At 35.5% G+C, this 24,588-nt stretch overlaps 1 protein-coding gene across 3 annotated transcripts in view; it reads right to left on the reverse strand.

Moving 5' to 3' along the window:
• LOC129749673 (protein sax-3-like) overlaps positions 1–24,588 on the reverse strand; it is an 839,575-nt gene that overhangs the window by 428,716 nt on the left and 386,271 nt on the right. The window lies entirely within an intron of this gene.

Genomic DNA, 24,588 nt, shown 5'->3' on the forward strand with positions numbered 1-24,588 from the left:
AACTTTTTTTTAAATTTTTTGTTAACTTTTGGCAGCTTTGCTGTATTTAAGTGATTATGAATTTTTGAAATATTCAAGAATACATCTTTCCGTCGATGCCCAGTAAACATAAAATCGCATTAGAAATTATAGTTCAAACCGTTAACAATGCTGAAGCGAATCGCAATTCCTACTAAAGAAGTAAACGATCGTAAAAATGGTTACTTAACACGTTCGTCACCATGGGACCCATATTCGGGTGACGGGTGTATTTCCTTGAGGGCCCAGTCACATCAAAAAACGGGTGACGCTCTCTTAATCAAGTTGGCCGCTTGGCTTAGCCACACGTTTAAAATCTTAGAGTTCTCCCTCTTTTCTTTCTCGCTCCGAGAATTTCTTTGAGCCCGGCTAGTAAAACCAAGGGATTGAAATCAAGAGAAAATTCTTTGCATTTGGAGTAGTAATGATCTAAATTCCACATTCCAATTTTCTCTAACAAATTGCCACCAATTACCACAAATTCTATCATTGGCTGCACAATTTGTGTGATCATTGACGAATTTTCTCCCTTCATTCCAGTTCTTCGAGTAAAACTACCAAAATGAGCGTGGAAACGAACGTGTTAAAGTCGGTATAAATTGGATAAAATGAAAAGTACGCCATGTTTGCAAATTTGTTCTCCCGCTCGAGATTCAAGAGAGGAAACAACCTTTTCTACTCTCTGCGATAAGCAGTGCAACCAGATTGCTAAAAATCAGATGGTTCATTTGGAGAAATTGTCCAATGATAGAAGCAGCAAATATTGTCGCTGGCAACGGTTTGCATGTATTGAGCAAAACTTGCGCTCTCTCGTATTCTTTCCGGATGTACGAATAAGATGTTGAATATCGTTCAATTTGTATAATTCTTATCGCTTACACGTTAGACGCCCAAAAATCTCGGAGCGTGAAAGTAAAGCCAGAGAGCTCTGGATTTACAACACGTGGCAAAACTGAGCGGCTATCTTGGGTAAGAGAGTCGTCACCCGTTTATGTGTTCCATGACGACGAACGTGTTAAGCCGGAAGTTAAAAAAAAATATGTAAATTTTCTCCACTTGTTAGGTAAATTCTGTTTTTTCAAGTTTTCTGCGATAATTCTATAACAAATATTAACCGTGTAACAAAGTTTGTTGAGATATATACCTACGAAAATGTTTGAGGGTGTATAAATATGATGGGGTCCAGTAATTGTTTTGACCACTATCTCGGATCTTCCAGTGTTGTGTTTAATTTTTCAAATGACTGATTTTCTAAACAATAGTTTAGTTTTTTTTACTTGGTCTCCAAAAATTACAAGTTCTTCAATATATTAGAATGATGATAAGAATGTTCGGATTGTGCTCTGTGGGACAATCTGATCCGAACAGGTTTGGTAGGATAAGTACTAAATTTGAAGATTCAAAAACATTGTTTTGATGAAATACTTGTTCTTGAAAGGTTTTCGAAAGTTTCCCCATAATATTAACTTCAAATATCAAATTGAATTTCAACAATCAACAAATAAACAACTGCAGCCAGGACATTATTTCAATTCCTGACCTCGCCATTCAATATTCAGCTGTTTGGGGGCCACTCCAAAGTTCAAAGCAATACCTCCGGACTGCCAGAAGCCGATATGCTGGTACTCATGTTCGGAAAACCTCCCACCGGAAGCCAAGGGGTTGAATTAAAATCAAAAAGGTGTAAAGGTGGCATGCTTCAGGTATATTGTAACATTCGAATCAGTCAGTCCCTGACGCAAAACATTGCATGTTATTCATCAAAGTTGCTACCCCTTCCCAGCACCCACACTTTCCCCCGTTCAGGGTGGTTGTGGTTTTCCCCTGAATTGTTGCCTGTTGCGGGGAACCATGTCGAGGAATTGACCTTATCGGGGGTGTCATGTTGAACAAAGTCCTACTGGCTGGCTGCTAGCAGAACATTCGTTTGATTATATTCCCGCGCGCGATACGCGAGCTGGGCCAAGGGCCAGGCCAGGTCCTCTGCCTGCACTTCCATTACAATTCCTCCTCTTACCTTCCTTTCTTCCAGGACCAAAAAGAGAGGCGACAATCTGATTGCATTGGAGCTCAGTCAGCTCACACCTGACGAGTAAATTGGATTAAAAAAATTGTGTCACACGAGAACCCGACTCAATTTCTGTAAACGGTGTACGTGATCATCGAATCCAATGTTGGTAACACTATCGTTCTGAAATTGCTATTTTCATTTGAATAATAATAACACATGTGTCGGTCAATGGCCACAAGCATGTGGCTGACTGGGTGGATTCTTTTGTAGCTTTTTTTTTGGTTCAAACTTCATTACTTTTAAATGGTGCAATGAAATTTCTCACGACACATAAATTCATCCTTGAACAAATCGATGAAAATGCACGATCCGCAAACTGCCACTGGGGAGGCAACTTTCTCCACCGGACCAGTCTGTCGTCACATTAGCACGCCCGACGCTACATAACCTCAAACATCGGTCTGGATGGTGTGGCTCCAGCAATGATTATTGAAGACGGCTATCCGGGTGTCCGATTCCCGGGAGCCATCTCCCGGGATTTCTGCACCGGCTGATGAAAACCATAATATCAGCCACGGCCCAATGCCCTGTAATTTGCAACATTCCATCAACACTTGAACCGAGCTCTGGGGCCCCAAGATAGAGAGCGCGTAAAGTGAATTTGCCGAACTAATTGGATAGTGAACACCTTCATCTTCTATCCAGTGAGATAGAAAGTTGGATAGATATCTACCAACTACTTCTTGGTCCATGGCATCTTGGCGAGAATCGAAGGCTAACAGATGCTGGTCATGAGGTTGGTTATTATGGCAAAGTCCCTCCGGGGGAGGTTGGCCGAGATCTTGATGGGTGAAGCGGTTCCAGAACTGGTCCGTTGATGAGCAACTATAGACTGTTCCAAAAATTATAAGAACACCTAATGTTAACGGTCATTATAAATCGACTATTTTTTTCGAATTCTACTGGCTGCGTCCTTTTGTTTACAGATTTTTCAACGTGACAACATAAAAACAACTTAAATTTGTGATTACCTACATGTTAAAACGCGTGGTCTTACTCCGGAGATGAGAAAAATAATTGTACACATGTGGTGTACTGTGAGTGGAATGTCATTGAGAAAATTGGCCAAAGAAGTTTTGTGAGCGTCGGGGCGCGGCGGTGCGATCAGCGATTAAAAAATATGGCGATGAACCGAGGAGTGGTCGAAAATCTGGTATGTAAGTCCTGTTATCGACAAAAAGATCATGGATGCCTACAAACAGAAACCATCGGCTTCCATTCCGGATGTGGCTAGAAAAGTCCGGACCTCGACGTCTAACGTGATGCGTGCTAAAGAGCGACTTGGGCTCAAGACGTACCGGAAGCAGAAAAAAACCTCAAAGGAATCCAAATCAAGCCGCTTCTATCAAACCAAGAGCCCGGAAACTGTATGACTCAATATTATCCAAAAGTTCTGGGTGCTTTATCATGGACGATGAAACGTATGTGAGATTTGACTATCAAACTCTTCCTTCCACAAATTATGTTACAGTGTGCCAAATAAAATCAATAAACTCTAATAAAACAATATTCATAATTCAAACAATAGTTTGAAAGCGTACTTATAATATCTGGCACAGTCTATAATATCCCTTTTTCCCCGGATCAATGTAAATCAGTTATATGTTTATTAAAAAAAATCCAGGTATCTTTCGTTTTGAAATTCAAATTGTATAAAAGATGGAAGAAAAATTTGTTAAGATTCCGGTCGACCAAGCCAAATCTGGCGAGCCTTTCGTTGCTTAGAAGCCACCAGTTTGTTTAGAGCTGCTTCTCGCTGCTTACAGTTTATTGAGTCTTCTGCTTAACTATCGTGTAATATTTTAGTATTGGGCAAAGTTATGGTGTGGTGGGAGGGTTCTTATCCTTGAGCACCACCTAGATGTTGTTAGCGACAAATAATTCCAAGGCATTTTTTCCATAATGGTAGGTTGAAAAATCCATTCTTTCACGTAAATTTCCTGATTGACAGTCCCGGTTGCAACGAAAATATCGCTTTTAAAGCCACAGGTATAATTAGCTTCCCAAACGAGATATCTCTTGGCAAACTTTGATAGTTTATAATTTTAGAAAGTATTTGCCAGCTTTCTCCTTCCGGTTGCTGTGATATACTCTTGTCCCGGAAGCTGTCTGAAGTCTGCCTTGGCGTAGGTTTCGTCGTCCATTTCCAAACAATCAAACTTTGTCGACAATGTCGTATACAGCTTCGGAGATCTTGTTTTTGCCGTGAGATTTTGCTTTTCATTGCGATCAGCAGTCACTACCTTAACCGTAAAAAGTTCAAAGCAAACCGTCGTTCCGCGCCTAAGAAAGTGGATAAGGTGACTATACAAAATCTGATGGCAAGCGTCAAACGAAAGTCTCGCCAATTTGGACCAGGTCGACCGGAATCAAAGTATTTGTTCCGTCTTTTATACATATTGAACTTTAAAAAGAAAGATAGTATGATTTTTTTAATCATTAATAATCGATTTACATACAATTTAGTTTGACCACTTTTTATCCGAACATCCTTAAATCACGAAAAAGTAGGTTAAATAACTAATTGACAAATTCAAAATTGTATTCGAGGATTAAGTTTGAAAAACCATTAATTATTTTGGTCTAAGGTTGCCAGATTTTTTTCAGCCCGTATCCAGACCGGAGAAATCCGGGCTTTTATATTTAAATTCTGGGAAAATCCGGACATTCTATTTAAATCGTCGGCAAAAAATCTTGGCCAAACAATGAAAGCTTTGTTTGGCCAAGATTTTATAAAACAATCTCAAAAAGTTTCGTTTTGTACGCATGGATAAAATAAATTGAAACACATGTCACTTCTCTTTTGTTGTATTTGGTAAATAAAGTGAATAAATCCGGACCAAATTCGGGAATTTTGCTATGGAATCCAAGCAAACAGGCCGAACCGGACTTTTCATAAATTTTATTTAAAATATCCGGGTTAACCGGCAATCTGGCAACCTTATATTAATCTTAATTGGGTACCAAATTTTTTATTATTATTTTGATAAGTTTTTATAATATTTTGCTTTGGGATCTTTTTAGGATTTACATCTTTTTTGTGTTCCATTTAAAAAAATGGTTTTCAAAGATAGTTAATTTGAAATTGCAAGAAATAAAGTTCGAACCGGCTTCAGTTGAAAATGATTTCTTCCAGATATTTCGGAATAAGATGATTTTTTTTTGTTAAAATGATCACAAATCGGAATTTGCTGTCGTTTTTTTTTGTTTGGTTATACAAGGCAGCACTATTAAAAATTTCCATGTTGCAACAAATTTCAAAGCCTTTTTTAGAATAATAAGAAGTAGCTGGTTCAAAATGAGCAATCAATTTTTATCCGTCAGCTCATGTTTTTGAAATAACATCCAAAAGTAGGTAAAAACTCATTTAAAATACTTGAGTATATTTTGGTAATAGTATTAAACAGGGGTGAGTAATTTTTTGAACCAACGAGCAATTTGAATTCCATTTTTTTCGGCGGGCCGCACAAAAAATAATGCTCCTAAATAAATTTTTAACTTTAGAACATAAAATTCACCTACATATTAACATAACATTTCAACATAAAAAAAACTTTCATCATCGTTTATCGAATAAGGTTCATCATTTAATCAAAGTCAGTTTTTGCGGTCTGTCTTTTTAACGTTGGACGTTGAATAATTGTTGAAATTCATTATCAAAATTTATGTTTTCTGAATGTACAGTGGTTTTTCGATTTTATCACTGTTCGATTTTATCAATACTCGAAAAATTCATGCTCGATTTTATCACGGTTATTGTTTCGAAACCCTTAGCTTTGCCTTGTATCGCTCGTGTCGACCATCGGATTTTCGTTTGCGCTTGGAAATGCACTTGTTTCGAATCGCCGTCCTGCCTAGGTCCACCGTCCCGTTTTCAGCAAGCCCGTTCACTTCTTCCTGCGTGGTCACATTCACACGCCCTGGGAAAACGCGCTTCCTACCGCTGTGCCTCGACCCTTGCTGCTCATCAGCTGGTCTTGTTTTTAGTTGCGACGGGAGCGCAACATCAGGCGCCACCACACTTGGCTCAGCTTCTGGATGATCATCCTGCAGTGTTTCGACTTTTGGCTCGAGCTCCGGAACCACACTCAGGTTGTCTGTTGCTCGGTTGACTCTCGGCTGATTTGGAACCACATCGCAGAACAATTCCATTAATTCTTCTGATGTTTCCGCTGGAATCGACTTCGCCGGTTTCCCTTGGTTCAACCGGTATAGCCCATCTGTCTCAGATCCAGATGCAATTACGGCACCATCCTCATCCAGGACCTCGCAACGACCGGCTCGGAACACCACCCGCAACCCTTCGTTGCAAATTTTGCTGATAGACAGAAGGTTGATTGCCAGATCGGGAACTAGAAGAACATCGCGTACTTCGATGGGACCTTCTTCAAGCACCATGGTGACGTTGCCCCTGGCAACAGATTGCATCGTCTCGTTGTTTGCCGTGCTGATGGAATGCACGAAATTTTCCTCTTTGATGAAACCATCGTCGCACCTGGTCATGTGGGAACTGGCCGCCGAATCAAAAAACCACTCGTCTGAACTTCTCGCCGTCATCACCGCGCATAATGCCTTGCCTTTCTTCGTTCTGTCTGGATTCGAAGAACCTTGTTTACCGGGACAGTTTGCTGCGTAATGGCCAGGTTGATTACAGTTGAAACAAACGCTCTTTCTTCTAGCACCACCAGACCGAGAAGCACCCTTCGAACGCCGAAACTTTTGCTTCGTGTACAGGGCACCTTCATCACCAGAGCTCGTCAATGGCCACCTAACGTCTTGCAGAATTTTCGTTTTGATGGCATCGGACGTCAGCTCCATTCCCGACGCTTGGATGCCCATTATCATCGGGGCATAGTAAGCCGGAAGACCCTTCAGCAACAAAGATGCCAGCCACTGGTCGTTAACCTCGAAATCGATTTCACGCAGGCTGTCGGTTGTCGTAACCAACTCATCGACGTAATCCTCCACGCTCTCGAAGTCTTCTAATTTGACCGACGTCAGCTTGTCCAGTAAACCACACCGTCGGCTCAACCCATCGTCCTGGAATGCCCTCTCCAGCTTGTTCCAGGCCTCTTGAGCTGTTTCCGCATTTCGCACCAGACTAAAGTTGCTCTTCTCGATGCTCAGGCAAATGGCAGCTAACGCTCGCTCGTCCATTTCCGGATCCACATCGTCGCCGTCTCTCGGTTTGACAGCACGCCACGACCCTTCTCGGATGAGAATCATCTTCATCGAGAAGGACCAAGAAGAGTAGTTGATTCGTCCCTTCAACTTTTCGATAGCCGGCAGGCTCACTGAGCTTCCGTGAGAACGCGCACCGGCCGCTGGTTGCCTTCCGCCGTCGCCTTGACCGGATGGGACACCGCCAGTACCGCTTCTGCTGCTGCTTGGGCCTCTGCCGCTATTCTCGTTGCTTCGGGAACCATCATCTCTGGGGAGAACCATCTTGCGAAAACTTTTCTTCACTTCTTCACTTCTTCACTTCCAAACTATTCTGGGCCCATAACCACTTGTCAATGGTTTTGCTGTCTTCAGCAATATTTTTAATAAATGATAATCTTTTAAAGCAAAATTACAAAAACGTTTTTCAGCGATTTCTGAAATATGTTGATGTTATTTTTTTTTAATTATTGAATATATTTGTTTTAAAGTACTGTACACTAGAATATTTATTCAAAATCTTAATCCTCGGTTAAATCGACTAAATTTCAATATTCAAAACCTTTCCTTCTTTCAGTTATTTAAAATTGATTTTAATTTTTTTTAAATGTGACTTCAATTGAATTTTGAAATTGAAATTTCCATTTAAAAATTCTTCTCTTTGAAACTTAATTAGGCGTTCTACATTTTTTTCTTTTTTAAAATAAAAGATGTCCAACTTTATGCTTGCTTTTTCTCCCATAATTCCTATTTTTGTATCTAAAAATGTTTAAATCATCGATGTTGTCATCTTATCGTTTTTGGATTGATTTTTTCTCGGTGATTAAATAAATTAACTGCCATGTAGTTTACGTTTCGGTTAACTTATTAAAATTCAACCATCTTCAGAACTAATTATTATTAAAAATAAACGGAAATTTTTTAAATTTATTTTATAAACTTTTTTATCTTTCATATCTTCTATCTTTCGCTGACACTTATACTTTTGTAGTTTCTAAAATTTAATTGAATATTTTTCGCGTTTATTTTCTATATTACTTGGTTCTGAAGTTTGTTGAAATTAAATAAAGTAACCGAAACGTAAACCCCACGGCAGTTAATTTATTCAATCACAAAGAAAAATAAATCCAAAAACAAGAAGAATTTCTACTTTTCATTTTGAGTCGAAAAATGTGGTGTATAATAAAGAATAATTATTCCGGTGAAAATTCTTTTATCAGATCTTTAATCATTTGAAAGCAACTTAAGCAATATTTTTTTCATATCAAGTCGCGCCCTTGGAACAATTTGTTTCGAAGGACCAACCGACGGAGTTTCAATGGAGCTCAATAATGAAAACTATAGCTTTTTTCTTCGCTAGCTACCCCTAAAATCTGCAAAATGAATGTTGCCCAGAACCTGGTAACATTCATCAAAATTCTCCAAAAAAAAAATGATATTTTTCTTGTTTGTTTTCTGGTTAAATGCCGTCCAACATCATGGAATGCCAAGACCAGCAAAGAAATTGTTGATTTTAACAAAAAAAAAACTTTTACTTAAAGTAGATATACCGCTTCTCATTAATATTTATAAATGGATTTGATAATAAATGTTTTTGCATAATTCAATTCGAATTTCAATGTGAGTATTGAAAGAAAACAGTACTGAGCCTACAGGATAAACCTAAAACATCATGAAAATCACAGGAGAGAGCCGACGCGAGCCTACAAGACAATTTGACAGTTATTTTCCTGAGCTGTTTTGCTGTCCTGAAATCGTCCTATAACTTCAGCTGTTGAAAATACAGTTTTAAATTGTTCCGACCACTGGAGAAAAGTTTAAGTGTGTACACTTGTATGGGACATTTGATAAAAAAAAGTGGGACATGTGACAAACCAACATTAAGGTCATTTGACTAAATGACTCTGATTGCGATTTTAGGACAGGATTTGATATCCAAATATTTAGAAAAAAGTGAATTTGGAATAAAAAATTCTTCAATCTAATGATAAAATTCAAATTCAACTTGAATGCTAAATGTTTCGCTGTTGACTTTTCAATCATTAATTCTATTTATTTATTACACTGTTAAATTTGTTGACTTTTAAATGATTACTTCTGATTACAAGCTTAAACAATAAAAAGCTTAAGTGTTTGACAGATCAAACCTATTCTGATAAAATATTTCCTTTAAATTTATACTAATCCCTTCAACATCAACAAACCCTAAAATTTTATCACCTTCAAGCAAGCGACCGTGGTTCTAGCCTGAAACCACAGCTCCACAGCCATATGCAACGCGCCGTGGCTTAATTATTAACAATGTAATTATAAATTATGTGTCTAGTTTTGTAATTAGATTATACACAAACAAGAACAAACACACGCACACATTCCCCGTGTTAGTTTCGAGTCGACCGGATGTGAAAACAGGAAATAGAACCCCATTTCGCTGGAGGTGGTCGTTTCCAGCTGATATCCAAAGTCCAAAGGGTCGTCGCTTTCCACACAAACACGTTCGTTCATTCCATTCCATTCTATTCATATCGTTCGCTGAACCTTGACTGCTAAGGTATATCTATGGCTGGTGATAGTAATGAATCTCCCCATAGGGTGTTTCATCAAACTTTTCGCCTAATGGCAAGTTTCATGAAACAGAGCAACGAGGAAAAGGGAAGATTAAACAAGGATTCTTCGGAACGGGTGAGCCCATATTGGCTGGTGTCCTGGAGCAGAAGGACGGTTTTTCGCTTTCGGTACAAAACGAGCTTTTTAGCGAGATACGTGCTCTGGGAAAAATGTTCTGCATGAGGGGATTAGCGCCATCGGTGAAAGACGTGGTTTTTATTATTCTGGAGCTTGAAAATATTATAGCGTTGATGGTGATTGTTAAATAGTTCAGGAAGCTTTCTACAATTTTTCTTCCATTTGACAGATTTTATGATTGAAAGTACACTAGCTATTGAAATCGAGAACATTCAATGTTGTGACTACTTAAAAAAAAATAAACGTGATGGTTTGGGTGTCAGGAAATTCATGATCGAATTTCGAGAATCGACAATATAAATTCTGTAGATCGGCCTAAACAGATCTGTGCCTTAAAGCACCCAAAATTTCGATTTGTTGCTCTCAAAATTCATCAAAGGGGGTAGCAAAGAGAGTCGGAAAAATCGAAGTTTAAATTTTTTTTGTCCAATGACTTAGAAATGCATGGTGTTTTCTGAAAATCTACTAAAACTTAGAAAGTAGATTTTTTGGACAATTTTTTTTTGTCCAGGTTTCACCATATCTCGACGATTCATGCATTTTCAAGTCATTTGGCATCGAAGTAAAAGTTCAAAATTCCCGAATTTCCTCTGATCTCGTCTCTGGTGAATTTTTAGGGTAAAAACTCCAAAACTTTGGACGCTTTGAAACACCTCTCAATCAAGTCTAATTGAGCTGAAATTTGGCACAGGTCTGTTTTTTTGCCATTCTTCAAAATGTATATGGTCGGTTCTCAAAATACGACATGACACATTTGTCTGCCACTCTGGTGTTGGCACAATAAAACGAATTCAAACTATTTTTTCTAAATTCCAGGAACCATTTGTATTGTTTTTAAACTAATTATTTTCCAACAATACCTTCGTACTGTAATACGATTTTCACCTAGCCCGAAGCCATTTTCTTTACTCTATGAGTTTGAAACCTCTACTGGTCGATGCAACGGGGAGCCAATTCAACAATTAAATCGTGCCTGGTGGCTGTTTCTATCGTTTGCGGTTTTCCAGCTGTAAATCGAGCCGAATCCTTTTGCTACAATTAAAAAATATCCCGGCCCCTTCCAACAAGACCAAGAGAAACGCATGGAATTTGTGGGTTTGGTTGATGGGTGGAATGAAAGTAGAGGTACAGTTGCAGGTTTTTAATTAAAACACAACTCCCCAGGAGCAGAAGAAGCGTTGCATCGAGCACCAGGGGGAGCTGCTAGCCTTTTTTTTTACATCGATTTAACACAAACATAGGGCGCGCACATGATGTTGATGATGGTGGGTGATTTTGTTTCAAAGCTTCCTTAAAATACCCGACAACCGGTGAAGGAAAGGGGGGATGATTTGGAGAGTGAAGTTACTTCAGGTGTAGAGTTCTTGGACCGTCCCGTTTGAATTGTTATTTTGTCTGGCGACAGTTGTTTATATCTGATAACAGGGTTGAATTTCAAATTCATACAAAAATCAAAGCGCAGTTCAGTCCGTAGAATGAAAAACTCTTAAACTGTTTAAAATTATGCAATAATTTTTCCTACACGAAAGAGCTGCTGTTCGGGGAAAATTGAATGAACTTTTAATCTATATTATTTTTATAATAACTCTATTTGAAGTCTAGTTTAATTTTTAATGATTTCTTGGTGGGCATAGGTATTTGTTAAAAAAGGAATCACATTGTTTATCGTTTAATGGCGACCGTTAATTTTTTTTCAATCAAGCTTCAACTGCGATCAATTTTCCAGTCAAATGAACCTTTATTATATCCAGAAATAATGCACATGACTTAGAGCTGAACTTTTGAGTCATAAAACCAATTGCTTCCTATGGCCAATTTATTCATTAAAGATCCTTAAATATTTTGTACATTCATCGTTTCAATCTAAATAACATGCATGCAGAATAAGGAAAAAATTTGATTGTATCCAATTTCAAGGTGGTCTCTACCGCTTCCTGGAGGCGATGAGAGCCTTCAGGGGTCGGTTTACTCATTTTTTTAAATTTCGGGGGCGATGGAAGGGCACAAGAGGGCGGTGAGGACTTAATTCATATTCTCACAAATCACGAAACTACGTAGATTTGAAATAACAACGAGTAAGTTCGATGCAAAAGGTTCAAGACTAAAGAATCTATAATTTCACAGAGCTGCAAGAAAATTTTTGTTCCAGTATCTCAATTTTTTTTTCTAAAAATATATCTACAAGATTTTTATTTTATTTTCACACATTTTGTATACTATCTACATGTTATTATTGTTTTGTAAGATCATTTTGGGAGATATTAAAAATAGTAAGTTTTAGATAGCAATGCTTTATTATCATTAAAAGGCATTGCCTCAAAAAATCTACTATACAGAAAAAACCTTCGAAAAAAAAATTGTAAGAAGGCGTCATCTGTGATTTGGTGATAGAGTTTTAGGATAGAAAAAATGAATGATTTTTTTAAGTTCTTATTTGTTCATTATTAAATAATCACAAATTGAAAAACATTCAAAAAATCAATGGTCCCATATGCTATGAATTAACTTTTTATCTATTCGGTTATTTATTAGATTGCCGGAATTCAGTTATTAGATTCAAAATAATCTTTAAAATTCGTGAATGGTGCATAACCTTGAACAGGACTCCAATTCAAATATCAAGAAATCATAATATTTTTCACGCTATTCCAACGGCTTGACAGTAATTAATTTTTAAAGAAAAATGCAAATTTATTGTAAAAATAGAATTAATTCCACCAAAATTTAAGATAGATGGTTTGACATCAAAACAAACAAATCAACCGGTTTAGGTAAGTTAGGTTTAAGTTTAAGTTTATTATTCGAAATTACGGTAGCCTCAAAGTTACATATAACTGTTGTACAACTGTTGTAATTGTCTAGCAAACTTTACATACACACTACCAAAAAAATCTGTAAAATTACATCACATATGATGTAAATAAAAAGAAGCATCATATATGACGGAATATTCAGTGCTAGTTGGAAATTACACGCCAGTAAAATTTTGCAACGTGTAAAATAAAAAATGATGTAAAATTTAGCAACGTGTAAAATAAAAATGATGTAAATTATAAAATCACTGAATGTTGGAAGAAAAACTTTCCAATTGGCATTTGTTTTGTTTTATTTATTGTTAATATGATTCAATACTGGAATTTTCACGTCTGTTAATAAAAATAAAACTCATCTATAATTAATATGATTTATTTTATTAAGCGGCAAAATATTTTTTAACACACATTATATTTTATTTCTTTTATTTTTTCCGCGAAGTACCGGATCCAATGTTGAACACCGTGAATCCGCTTCCAGAACCGCATCCCTGTTTTTCGGATATCTCTCGGAACCATCAACACCGATTAAATTACTCGCGCGCGGGGAAAATACTTTGGCGCACGACTTGACTTAACAGTTTTTGTCACATTTGTCTGGTCTTGTTCTTCACAGTTCATAATTTTACATGACATTATCACGTTCAGTGTATTGTAATATTTCATGTCGTGTAATTTTGAGAAATTTCCAATTCAGTGTTGTTGAGAATTTCGTGTGACCAAAAAAAAATTGTAAAATTACATCACATATGATGTAACGAGAAAGAAGCATCGCATATGATGGAATTTTCAGTGCGAGTTGAATATTACACGTCTGCAATCTTCAACAGACGTGTAAAATTTGAAAGATATGTAAAATATTAAGACGTGTAATATTTAATTCGCACTGAAAATTCCGTCGTATGTGATGCTTCTTTTTATTTACATCATATGTGATGTAAATATACATCAAATAATCGCGTTCCGTGTCATGTAATATTTGTGTCATTAGAATTCAGTGCTGTTAAGGATTCAACTGTTTTTATTTTGTAAATTTACATCAATAAATCGCGTTCCATGTCATGTAATAATAGAGATTTTCAATTTCAGTGTCGTTAAGGATTCAGATTTTTTTTTCTGTGTAGAATCTAGTGTTTACTGTATAACTACAGATTTAGAGTAATATGAGGATATTTTTCGAAAAGTTGCATTTTCCTTTCGAACGAAATAGTATGTAAATTAAACTCAAAATATCTGAAGATTTCAAAATTAACTTTGAACTTTGAAGAATCGTTTGACATTAATAGTTCAAAATCAACCATTATTACAATTAAAATACCCGCTATCCCTTTGGTTCTGAAGGCCTCAAATAACTTTGAGTGCATTTTGATTTAAGTCTTACAATTACATAAAGCCAAAAGCTAATGGTTTTTTAACATTCCGGATTATCATTTTATGTTAAAGATTTTCTGAAAAATTTGCCCAGGGCGCGTTGAGTTTGAAAAATTAGCAAAACGGGGCAATGAGTGAAAAAAAATTCGAAAACCACCGTTCTATAGAATGAAGAAAAAATTCAAAAGAACTCTAATCGGAAGGATTATTAATTTAAAAACGAGAATTGAAAGTGTTTTTTTGCATTTTAGAGGAATTCAACATATTTGAAGGTATTATCTAAGTTCAATGGTATGAAAACATTGATTTATTATTTCAGTTAAATAGCTTCTTATCGTTGATTCGTGACCAGTTCGGGTCAATTGGACTCAAATTGTACTTTTTTTCATTTCATTTCAGTCCATATTGAAGATAAAATACAGTGAAGCAAAGCCAGAATTGAATGTTTTCTGCATCAAATTTCACCAATTCCATGGAACTCCCTATTCCCTTAGCAATTAAAAAATAGCTTATTTTACTAGGCTTAGACATTGGGATGAATAACACTCAAAATCTTTTATCATCAAAACGATGAACATTTGTGGCCAGGAAAACTTAAATTTGAAGAAATATTTCCCGAACATTATGGGAATGTTCAAGTGTGTCGATTTTCTATCCCCAATATACATGTCTTTGCACAGGGCCGTTGGAAGAACCGCCACATGGAGGGGGGAGGGGGGGAGGGGGCTTGGTAACCGATTTTTTCTATGATATTTTGGATCTAACAATGCATGGACAATAAAAACTTTAATTTTATCAATTTTATTCTATAAACCTCAAACAAAAGCTAAAATGGTTTTAAGAAGCTTGAGGTAGAAAATAGGGAACTTTCGTTCATCGATGGTGGAAATCTTAGAATTTGCTCAACAGTCTGCCAGATTAAGCTTATTTAGTTTGAGCAAAGAATAAGTTTTTTTTTAACCTAAAACGTCTTTAAAAAAAAACTTGTTCTTTCGTCAAATTGTGTAAGTCTAATCTATCAACTCTTAAGCAACTTAAAAAATGTACCCTTTTATGAACATTTTCTTTAGTGAATAACTACAACAGATTAAAATTTTGCAGTTAAAATCTGATTCGTGCAAATTTTATCCAAATTTAACATTTAAGTTTAAAGTTTGGCTTTTGAATTAACTGCAATTTAAATAATGTTAAGTTATAAGCCAAAAACGTAAAAAATTTCACAAAAGATTTATATTTACAATATTCAGTTCAATTGTGTACAATAACTGACTTTGGATAAAAACTTGAAATTTTGAAATTAAGTCAACAATCAAAACTATAATTCTGTGATTTATTGCAATTTTTATTCCTCAACAGGCTAGGCAATTTGGAATTATTATCTTGATTGATAGTCTAATAAACAAGTCTGAGGCTAAACCTGTATTTTGAAAATAAATTCTGATTCTGAATTCTTAACCTGAGTTAAAAATTGCAATTTTCTCTTTCCGAATTTCAAAACGGTTTTTGAATTGTTCAAATAACATATCAAAATTCCAGATCAGAATATGAAACAGAAATGAAATTGTTATGGAGCCTTGAGGGTTAAATCTCAAATATTTATGATGCTGCTTTAGGTTTTAATCTATATTTATCATAACCTAGATCCACTTGATATTTATTTTAATACGACTTTAATACGACTTATTTAATGCTAAATTTGAGAATATTCCGGCCCGGCCCGGTTACCCGGATTTCTTAGAAAAATGCCCGGATTTTGCCCGGATTTATTCACTTTATTTTTCAAATTAAACAAAAAAACAGCAAACACCTCCAACAAGAATTTTTTTGAAGGAGTTTTATAAAAATAATCATGAAAGGATTTTTGGAAGCCTACAATACGGTTCAAAATCTATCGATGAGTTTTGATGAAATTTTTTTTTCCATTTTTTTTAATTTTTGTGGAGGAATTTCTGAGCTTTGACAAAATTTGCCCGGATATTGTTCGGATTTATGGTCGTCAATTTGAAATCGAATGCCCGGATTTTGGTAGGTTTTAATATAAAAAATGCCCGGTTTGTCCGGCCCGGACACGTGCTGAGAAAAATCTGGCAACCTTACTCTAAAGTGAGTTTCATGTTATTAAAAATAAAATATTCAGAACTGAACTAATCAAGTGAGAAAAGTTTTGAAAAACAGTAGCAGAATTCTGAAACAAGAATAAGTTTCCGGAGTTTATCATCAGTTCTGAGTCGTGATTTTCACTCTTGAAACTTTAAGTTTAATAAAGAATAAAAAATTTAAATGTAAAGTAGAATGCCTCACTTGCTTTTCCAGGGCCCTCCCAGTTCCTACTGTCATGTCGAAGCATATAAAATTTTAGAATTAGAGAGCCTGGAGAAAATATTTTTGATTTTTTACTTTGTATTCTCGATAAATTCAGAATTTAGTTTAAATCATTATTTTTGAATCATCTACGATATGTGTAATGATGAAGAACAAATCAATGAATCTGAAGATTAAGTGCAAGTTATTTTATCAACAATGAATTATCAAAAATAATGTATTTCAAAATCAAAACCCTGTGAAAAATAAATAAAAATAAAATTGAGATTTTCTAATGAGCGCTACCTTGAAAATGAGTTGAGATCAGTTGTTTTCACCTGTTTTGTGTTTTGTTTTTTGCAATTTTGATTTTTAATTGCGAATCTAAATTTTTCATTTTGAATTTAAATAAATATTATGAATTCCTAATTTGGAATCAATTTCCGAATCCAAATACCAAACCAAACTTCCCATAGGACTATAAACCATAAAGGACATTTTATAACGGCATCTTTAACCAGAAATCTCTTATTTGAATTTTGAATCTTTGGTTGTTTATTTCAATACTTTCTTCAATTATTTATTCTTGATTAAACTTGTCAATCTGTATGAAAATTCCAAATGATGGAGCTCTTGTACTTATACTTATTCAATGGTTCAATTCTGCAAAAGAATTAAGAGTTAAAATTTCAAATCCAAATTTTGAAAATGGTTTGTTATTTTGAATGTTTTCTTTCAATATTCTGGAATAAATGGTTTCGAACATGGAAAATGTATTTTATTCTGGTTATGAAAGCTCAGCCAAGATTTGAATCAAGATTTTGTCCCAATGATGAACCGAACTGAAAATCAACAACAAATTTTGATTTTTGTAAAAAAAAAACATTGGAATCAAAACATTGGAAATTATTAAAACCTAATCTCACCAGATATTTTCCGCACTTATCCAGACATTGTCAATCCGAGCTTTTTAAAAAATTTGAAAATGTTTTCAACCAAAATCTTGGCAATATCCAGGCAAATTTGGATTTTTTTTTTTCAAATAAAATCAAGAAGAAAAAACTTGGAAAGTTGTTTTTTTTCATCAAAACACATCAGCTAGTTCATTTGGATTTACTTTGCTCAAAAAATTGTTTTTTTTATCCAAAATACATAATTGTTATCAAGCAATTTTAACTTTTCTTTGATTTTGTGAATAAAATAAACACATTTGGGCAAAATTCGGGCACTTAAGCAACCTAAGTGAGTCCAATCCACCGTTGCAGCCTAACATTTTTTTAGAAAATCATCAAAGATGACATTGTTTCCCTGGAACTTCTACGTCTTAAAAGTTTGTATATCTGACCCAGGATATTGATGAGGTACGAGTTTTTTTCAGATTGAAAATCTACGAACCAATTATGGTCAAAATGAACATCTGTGTGCTTTATGCAAAATATTCAACTGGTTTTCCGAGCTGATCGACTTCTACGTTTCAACCGGCGTCTTCAAGACTTCAATATAATCGCTTTTTATCTTAAAACCTTATGAAAAATCAAGCATTTTAATTGTATAAGCATAGCAAAAGAAAGTGTTAGTATTTAATTTCATGGAGGCAAGGATGTCAGATGAATAAATTTTAATAAACAAAACTTATAAATAACAAAACCCCTTCGTTCAACTACGTGCAAAAAAATCGAATTGTACCTACTCAAAATAAATAAAATAGGTACACAAATTATCGACCAAAAAGTTTTAATCACCACTCAGTATTGTATCGGCCAAAGTTTGGGATCAGTCTTCTCAACATGAAATTTTATTTTGTTTGTATCTCTGTAGTCAAACAACGTATTGATAATCCGCGATTTAAAGGCTTAAAAAGAATCCCAGAAGATTCCTAACAACTTGTAAGATGACTGATTTATGGACAAAACAACTTTGCATGTATTTATTGGACCATTGAATAAATGATCAAACTTTAGCAAATGTTAGGTACTTTAATTTATCGGCCTTAGCGATGAAAAATGATGTCCTTTTTAGTAGGTACATCTTAAGATTATGAAATTAGATGATTAATCCTTGATAAAAATTTAGCAAACGTTTTCATAAAATTATGCTGAAAAAATAGTTTTACTAAATATTCATGAAGCAGGTACAACTCATAAGCTTACCAGATTTGCAAAGCGTTGTTTGACAAGAAGGTACGAACGAAATAAAATGTCAGGTTTTATAAGACTGATTCCAATCTTTTGACCGATACGCTATACTGAGGGGTGATCCCAAACTTTTGGTTGATAACTTAAGAAGCTTTTTTTTTTTAATTACATTTCACATTTTTTTCAACGATTAAACAAATGAGTTTTTGATAAATGTGGAATGAGGATACAAGTGGAACTTGAATTTTGAAATTTCGTTCACCCCACCCTGAGACAACCGGATTTGAATTTTATGAGCAATTTTTAGAAAATGTTCAAACTTTCAGCTAAATTTAAGCCATTTAAAGTCAAACCCCTTTTTTGAAGAACATACGATAAAGGTTTTGCTCATGAACTTTCGAATGAAATCAAAAGTCAGCAATACGGGACAGGATTTGCACAAAATTCGAATGTTTTGAGGGGGCGATCCAAAACTTATGCTTTTTAAATGTCTCGCATTTTTTTAGATGTGTTTCGCTTTTTTTAAATTCGGCAAGCCTTTATCACGATGATAAACTTTTATTCGTTCAAACATAATGTTCTGAGTTCGTCTTGGTACTTCTTCGTATCTGAAAATTGAACATCACCTTTTCAAAAGTAATGTAAAGTATCAGTGAAAAAATTTTTTTTCCGTTTATTAAAATCCTTTTATTACAATCAATTTTCCAAACTATTAAACATCTATTTTTACAAAAATCTCTACATTGTGTTCACGTAACAATAATTGCAAAAAATTAGAAAAATACTCAAATCCTGACCTTTTATAAGCTTTTTTAACAGATGTTCAAAAAATTTTTGAAATGTTTATCAAAGATGGCTTTACTGTTCCAACGTTTTTCGCGAATTCGTTTCTGGAAATCTTGTATTCGATTGATGTCATTTCTTCCATGATTATTTAAATTGAAACACATTGCTTCAACTACTAACCACAGGGCAGCCTTTAGCTTGCAATTTTTTTCTACAATAACAGATGATATCAAGACTTCTGGATCCATGATGTAAATTTTCATTCGATTTCGAATGATGCCTGATACGAAATTCCAAACGACTTGGGCTGGTTGAGATTGGTTGATTCTATGCTTGATTGAGTCTAAATCACCACAAGGACATTTTGGAGAACTAATTCTTCCTATTTTATGACTGAATAACTTACTATTAGTTAGAATTAAGTCATTTAACACCATAAAAAGTACAGTTTTGCCTTCACTAGAGATACAGTTTTTCGCGAAATTATCATACATATTAGTCCACGTCATATTGGGAAACTCATTCATAACTCGCGGAATTATGTTCATCTCATTCAAAAAATGATCGTAAAATAATTTTGAAGTAAAAAGGTGAGTAGAAGGTTTTAAATTTAAAGCAACAGATATCCATTCTCGAGCATTTCTTGTCAGATTTTGATTAGTGATTTGATTTAACATAAATGCATCATCATTTAGTAGTGGGAATTTATTTTTATATAAAATATTTTTTATAAAGAGACTTTTAGCTTTGATTTCAACGTCCTGTAACGATAAACCGCCTTTGTAAGTAGGGAGGTATAATTGTTGTTTCGAAACTTTGTATATGAATCCTTTCCAAATAAAATTACAGCACATTTGTCTGATTCCTGCAATGTGTTTATTTTCTGGTGGAAGTATTTGAGCGACATACCAAATTTTTGATAAAATATAAGTATTTAAAATAAAAATTTTTTGTACCAAATTAAGATTACGTTTACTGTGTAGAGAAATCGAGAAATTTAAATTTTTTAACAAATCTGTATAACAATGTTCTACCGTGCTACGAAAAGTTCTGTTTACAGGAACGCCAAGTATTTTCATGTTTTCTACTTCTTTGATCAAATGAGGTCCTGAAACACAGTTATTAAATCGCATGAATTGTGATTTATTAATATTTATTTTTATTTTAGCATATATACTGAAATAGTTTATGAGTTCTAAAGCTTTATCAAATTCTAAATTATTCCGGATGAACAGTGTAATGTCATCAGCGTAAGCCATAACTTTTACAAAGCAATTATCTATTAAACATCCTTTAATCGACTCATGTAACATTCTTATTAGGGGTTCTAAAACATCAGATATCAAAGAAAGAAAAACATAAGCAGTAGGTAAATATCATGAATTTTTCGAAAATAAGATACAACGGTTCACCAACGGGACATGAACTCGAAATTCCGCTCCAATTCAACGGCGCGTTAGCCAAATACACCACGGTGAACGTGATGAAACAGGGTAATGCATGCGTACATGTACGCGCTCGGCTTAAATCCAGAGTCGATGGGTGGTGATAGAGATACAACAGAGAGTAGGCAATGAATACATGCAAGTTATACATGGAGTGTATCAATATAAGATCCAGCAGTCGACTGACGGAGCTTGACATCATGTGGTGGAGCCTATTTCGTCACGATCACTGTGGTGTTATTGGCTAACGTGGTTTTGTACTGAAGTGAAAGTTGCGGGTTCACGTCACGCCGTGAGCCGTTGTATCTTTTTTTGAAACATTCGTTATATTTACGATCAACGTGCTTTCTATCTTAGATATCCCATGTTTGTTGTAAATTCAACCCTTTCGTCAGTGCGTGAATGTTGAAAGCTTCCGTCTGGCGGAGTTCCTACCGAGTGAGTATTTCCTACCGTTATCGATGGCTAGATAGCACCAGGAGTTGTTTGAGCTTTTTCACCAACTAGGAAGTAGCTATCCAGCCCTTGATGGCGCAAAGCATTGCAAAAGGTAGGCAGCAGCAGGTACCTCACAGTACAATCGCTCCAGGGATGTTTTCGGCTCGTGACGGCAGCAAAATGAAATTAAATTTCTGTAATTATCAGCACAGAGAGGTAAATGTTTGTTTGTTTGCTAGGAACGCACCCGAGTTTGGCCCTAGAGGGGTTCCACGGAGGGTGGCCACCCCAAAATCCAAACCGGTGTTGTTGTTGCTGCCGTCGGTTGCCGGATGCATTATTGTGGTAGCTCCAAATGCGTTCGTTCCTTTTCGGAAGAGGAGGACAAGGGAAAAAGAGAAAGAGTTCCGTTGCATCGAGGTTACGCCACTGCACGAAAAAAGACGACGATGAAAATGTCAACCTGGCTCCAGGGGAATCGAACCGCATTGAGCTACTGTTCTGTTGGCCCATTCATACTCCCTACAGATGGGCCGAGCAGCGACAACCGCCAACATACGGGTTTGTTGCAAGTAAATTAAGGTAAATTACATTCCGAGTCCAACGGGGGCAAATATGTGAATTCCCCACGATCTCGGTCTCCCTTTGGAAAATTGCACGACATTCAAATGAGCATGCTATCGGTACATATAGCCTAGTAGTAGAGGCTATTCGGCGTTTGCCGGTGCTTAGATTTTATTACGGATTTTATACAGAGAGAGAAAGAGATGGAAAATCAGATGCCTTCTGGTTGTTAGACCATTTGCCGCTTGCAATCCTTAGGCTGCCTGCAGAAAGGCTTGGTGAGATTATTATTGGCGCGTTGGCGATTCCATTTCGAGTTTGGATTAGGATATAAATAGTGCCATAAAAGGTCTCTCGTATTGCCCGTCGGCTACCGTAGATTAACAACGATTGCGTGGTGGGCAACATTTTTTATTTCATTTCGTGCTGAGAAATCTGAAGTTGAAAAACTAACATATGATTTACTTTTACTTGATTTTTGATACTTTTAATGGGAAGTCAAGTTTATGACTCTCATTTGAACTGTTGAAAAAAGCAAAATTGTATATATCTGATCGAAGATTAACTTAATAATCGTTGGAATAACCATTAAAAAAAATCGAATCTTTCTAGGATATGATCATTAAGTTTTAATGACCGTTTGTTAACCTACAGAAACCTGTTAACCTGCCCATTTGACCAAAATATATTTCTAATAGTTTTCAATAATTTTTCTGAAGACATTAAGTGTTTCTAGAGTGACAACTGGTATTGGCCGTGAAGGCCAACACATTAAAATTTGGGTTATTGCTAGTAAAAAACTGAACGGGAAAATGTTATAAGCACACATACACTATTAAGTAATTTGATCTGCATATATTTTGCAAAAGTTTTGGTGCATTTTCATGGACGGAGAAACGTATGTGAAATTGAACTATAAACCCTTCCTGGCCTACAATACTTCACTGTACGCAAGGACAAGGATATCCCCGTAACGGAGAAGACCATTTTCACATAAAAATTTGGCAAGAAGGTGATGGTATAGCGGGCAATTTGTGAGTGCGGCAAAAAATACATCCCGTACGTCACTTCGGAAACAATGAACACCCTGAACTAGGGGAACATGCTCTATTATGCGCCACCTAAGCGAATCACTGATTTGCTATGTATTCCATATACAATTTGTGTAAAAAACGAGTGTAATCGATTTGATAAAGTTTTTTCTATAAATGACTATGATTTTTTAAGTACTCAAATTTCTTTAGTTGCTTCAAAAAATTGGTCGCCGGCCGTGGCCTAGAGGATAGTTTTCCAGTCTTCTAAGTCAGAGTCCATGAGATCGAATCCCGATCACGGCACACATAGTACTATTTCTGTGGTCTAGTGGTTTAAGCATTTGTAAGATGCTAGCCATAATATCCTTGAAAGATGTACGCCTTAAAGTTAAGTAAATTAAATCTTTTCAAAGAAACATGAAGTTTCATTGAGATCATATGTGTGTGTGTTCGTTAAAAAAAATTGATTTTTAAAAACCATATTCAAAGCCACAGAGCAAAACTGTGTTGCAAATACGCGCCGATGTGTATTCAATACGCGCCAACCATCGAACACACCTGAAAGCAGATCTGACAAAATGAAAAGTAGATGTTTTGGGCTGAATTAACACTCAAAATATGGCTTGAGAGTTTTTGTTGATTTTCAATGAAAATTTACCGTTTTGAAAAATTAATGCTATTTTCAGCATATTACGATTGGTGCGTTATAACGAGCGCATGGGCCGTGATAAAACATACCCATAAAATGCAGATCTTAGCGATTTCAGTACGATGTTTAAGCTTAAAATCATAGTTTGGATTCTCTTCTATCGATGTATCATAAAATATTGTCTTATTCATTTTTCTCTGCTTGGTGACACCTTATTGAAAGTGTATTAAAATTTACATCGAAATTAAGAAAAACCTAAATTGTAAAATTTTTAAGACTCAGAGGTATTTCAAGGAAAAATTCATATTTGCTATGGCCTATCACAGCATTTAGAACAAATTGGTAGTATTTTGAAGGCTTAAAATGTTACAGATTCTTCAAAACACGAGTGGCGCGTATTAGCCACATGGTGCGTTATATGAACTTTCCCCTTATATTAAGGAATGCCTCAAGAAGCGTTGATCGACGATAATGAAGCATGATGGACCCGTCATAATTTGGCCCGATTTGGCATCATGTCATTACGTCAAAGAAACACTAGGGCGGTATAAATCCAAAACGTCTCTATTTTATGTGCCTACTTGGTTGAATAATTCTACTGCAATCGAAAAGATAGAAAGATTCCCTTTAATTCAACCACGGTAAAAAAAAGTTCAAATACCGGTACTAAAGGGAATCTTTTGATGGCTTTGATTCAGTAGAATTATTCAACCAAGTAGACTCACAACACATATTAGAGTGAAAATGGCATCCAAGCCGATCGAGCCAAATACGTTTTTAAAGTTGAAAAGGTGTATCGCGGGGCTACGGAAGAGCATAGCATTCCTGAAGGAATGTTTACATATTGGACTAACTCCTGTTAGTCATAAAGTGATAGTGAAAGAAAAAGTGTCTTTTGGAATTTGCAAAACTATAAATTCAATTGACATCACTGCTGATCGTATTATATGTCTACTTTTAATGCAAAACTTTGCAGGGCACCAGCAGTTACGCCAATAGAATTTATTGTTTTTCAATACCAAAAGACATATCCCAGTTGAATCGCTAATAACTTTTTG

Source organism: Uranotaenia lowii, chromosome 2, assembly GCF_029784155.1.
Source record: "Uranotaenia lowii strain MFRU-FL chromosome 2, ASM2978415v1, whole genome shotgun sequence".
Classification (NCBI taxonomy): Eukaryota; Metazoa; Arthropoda; class Insecta; order Diptera; family Culicidae; genus Uranotaenia; species Uranotaenia lowii.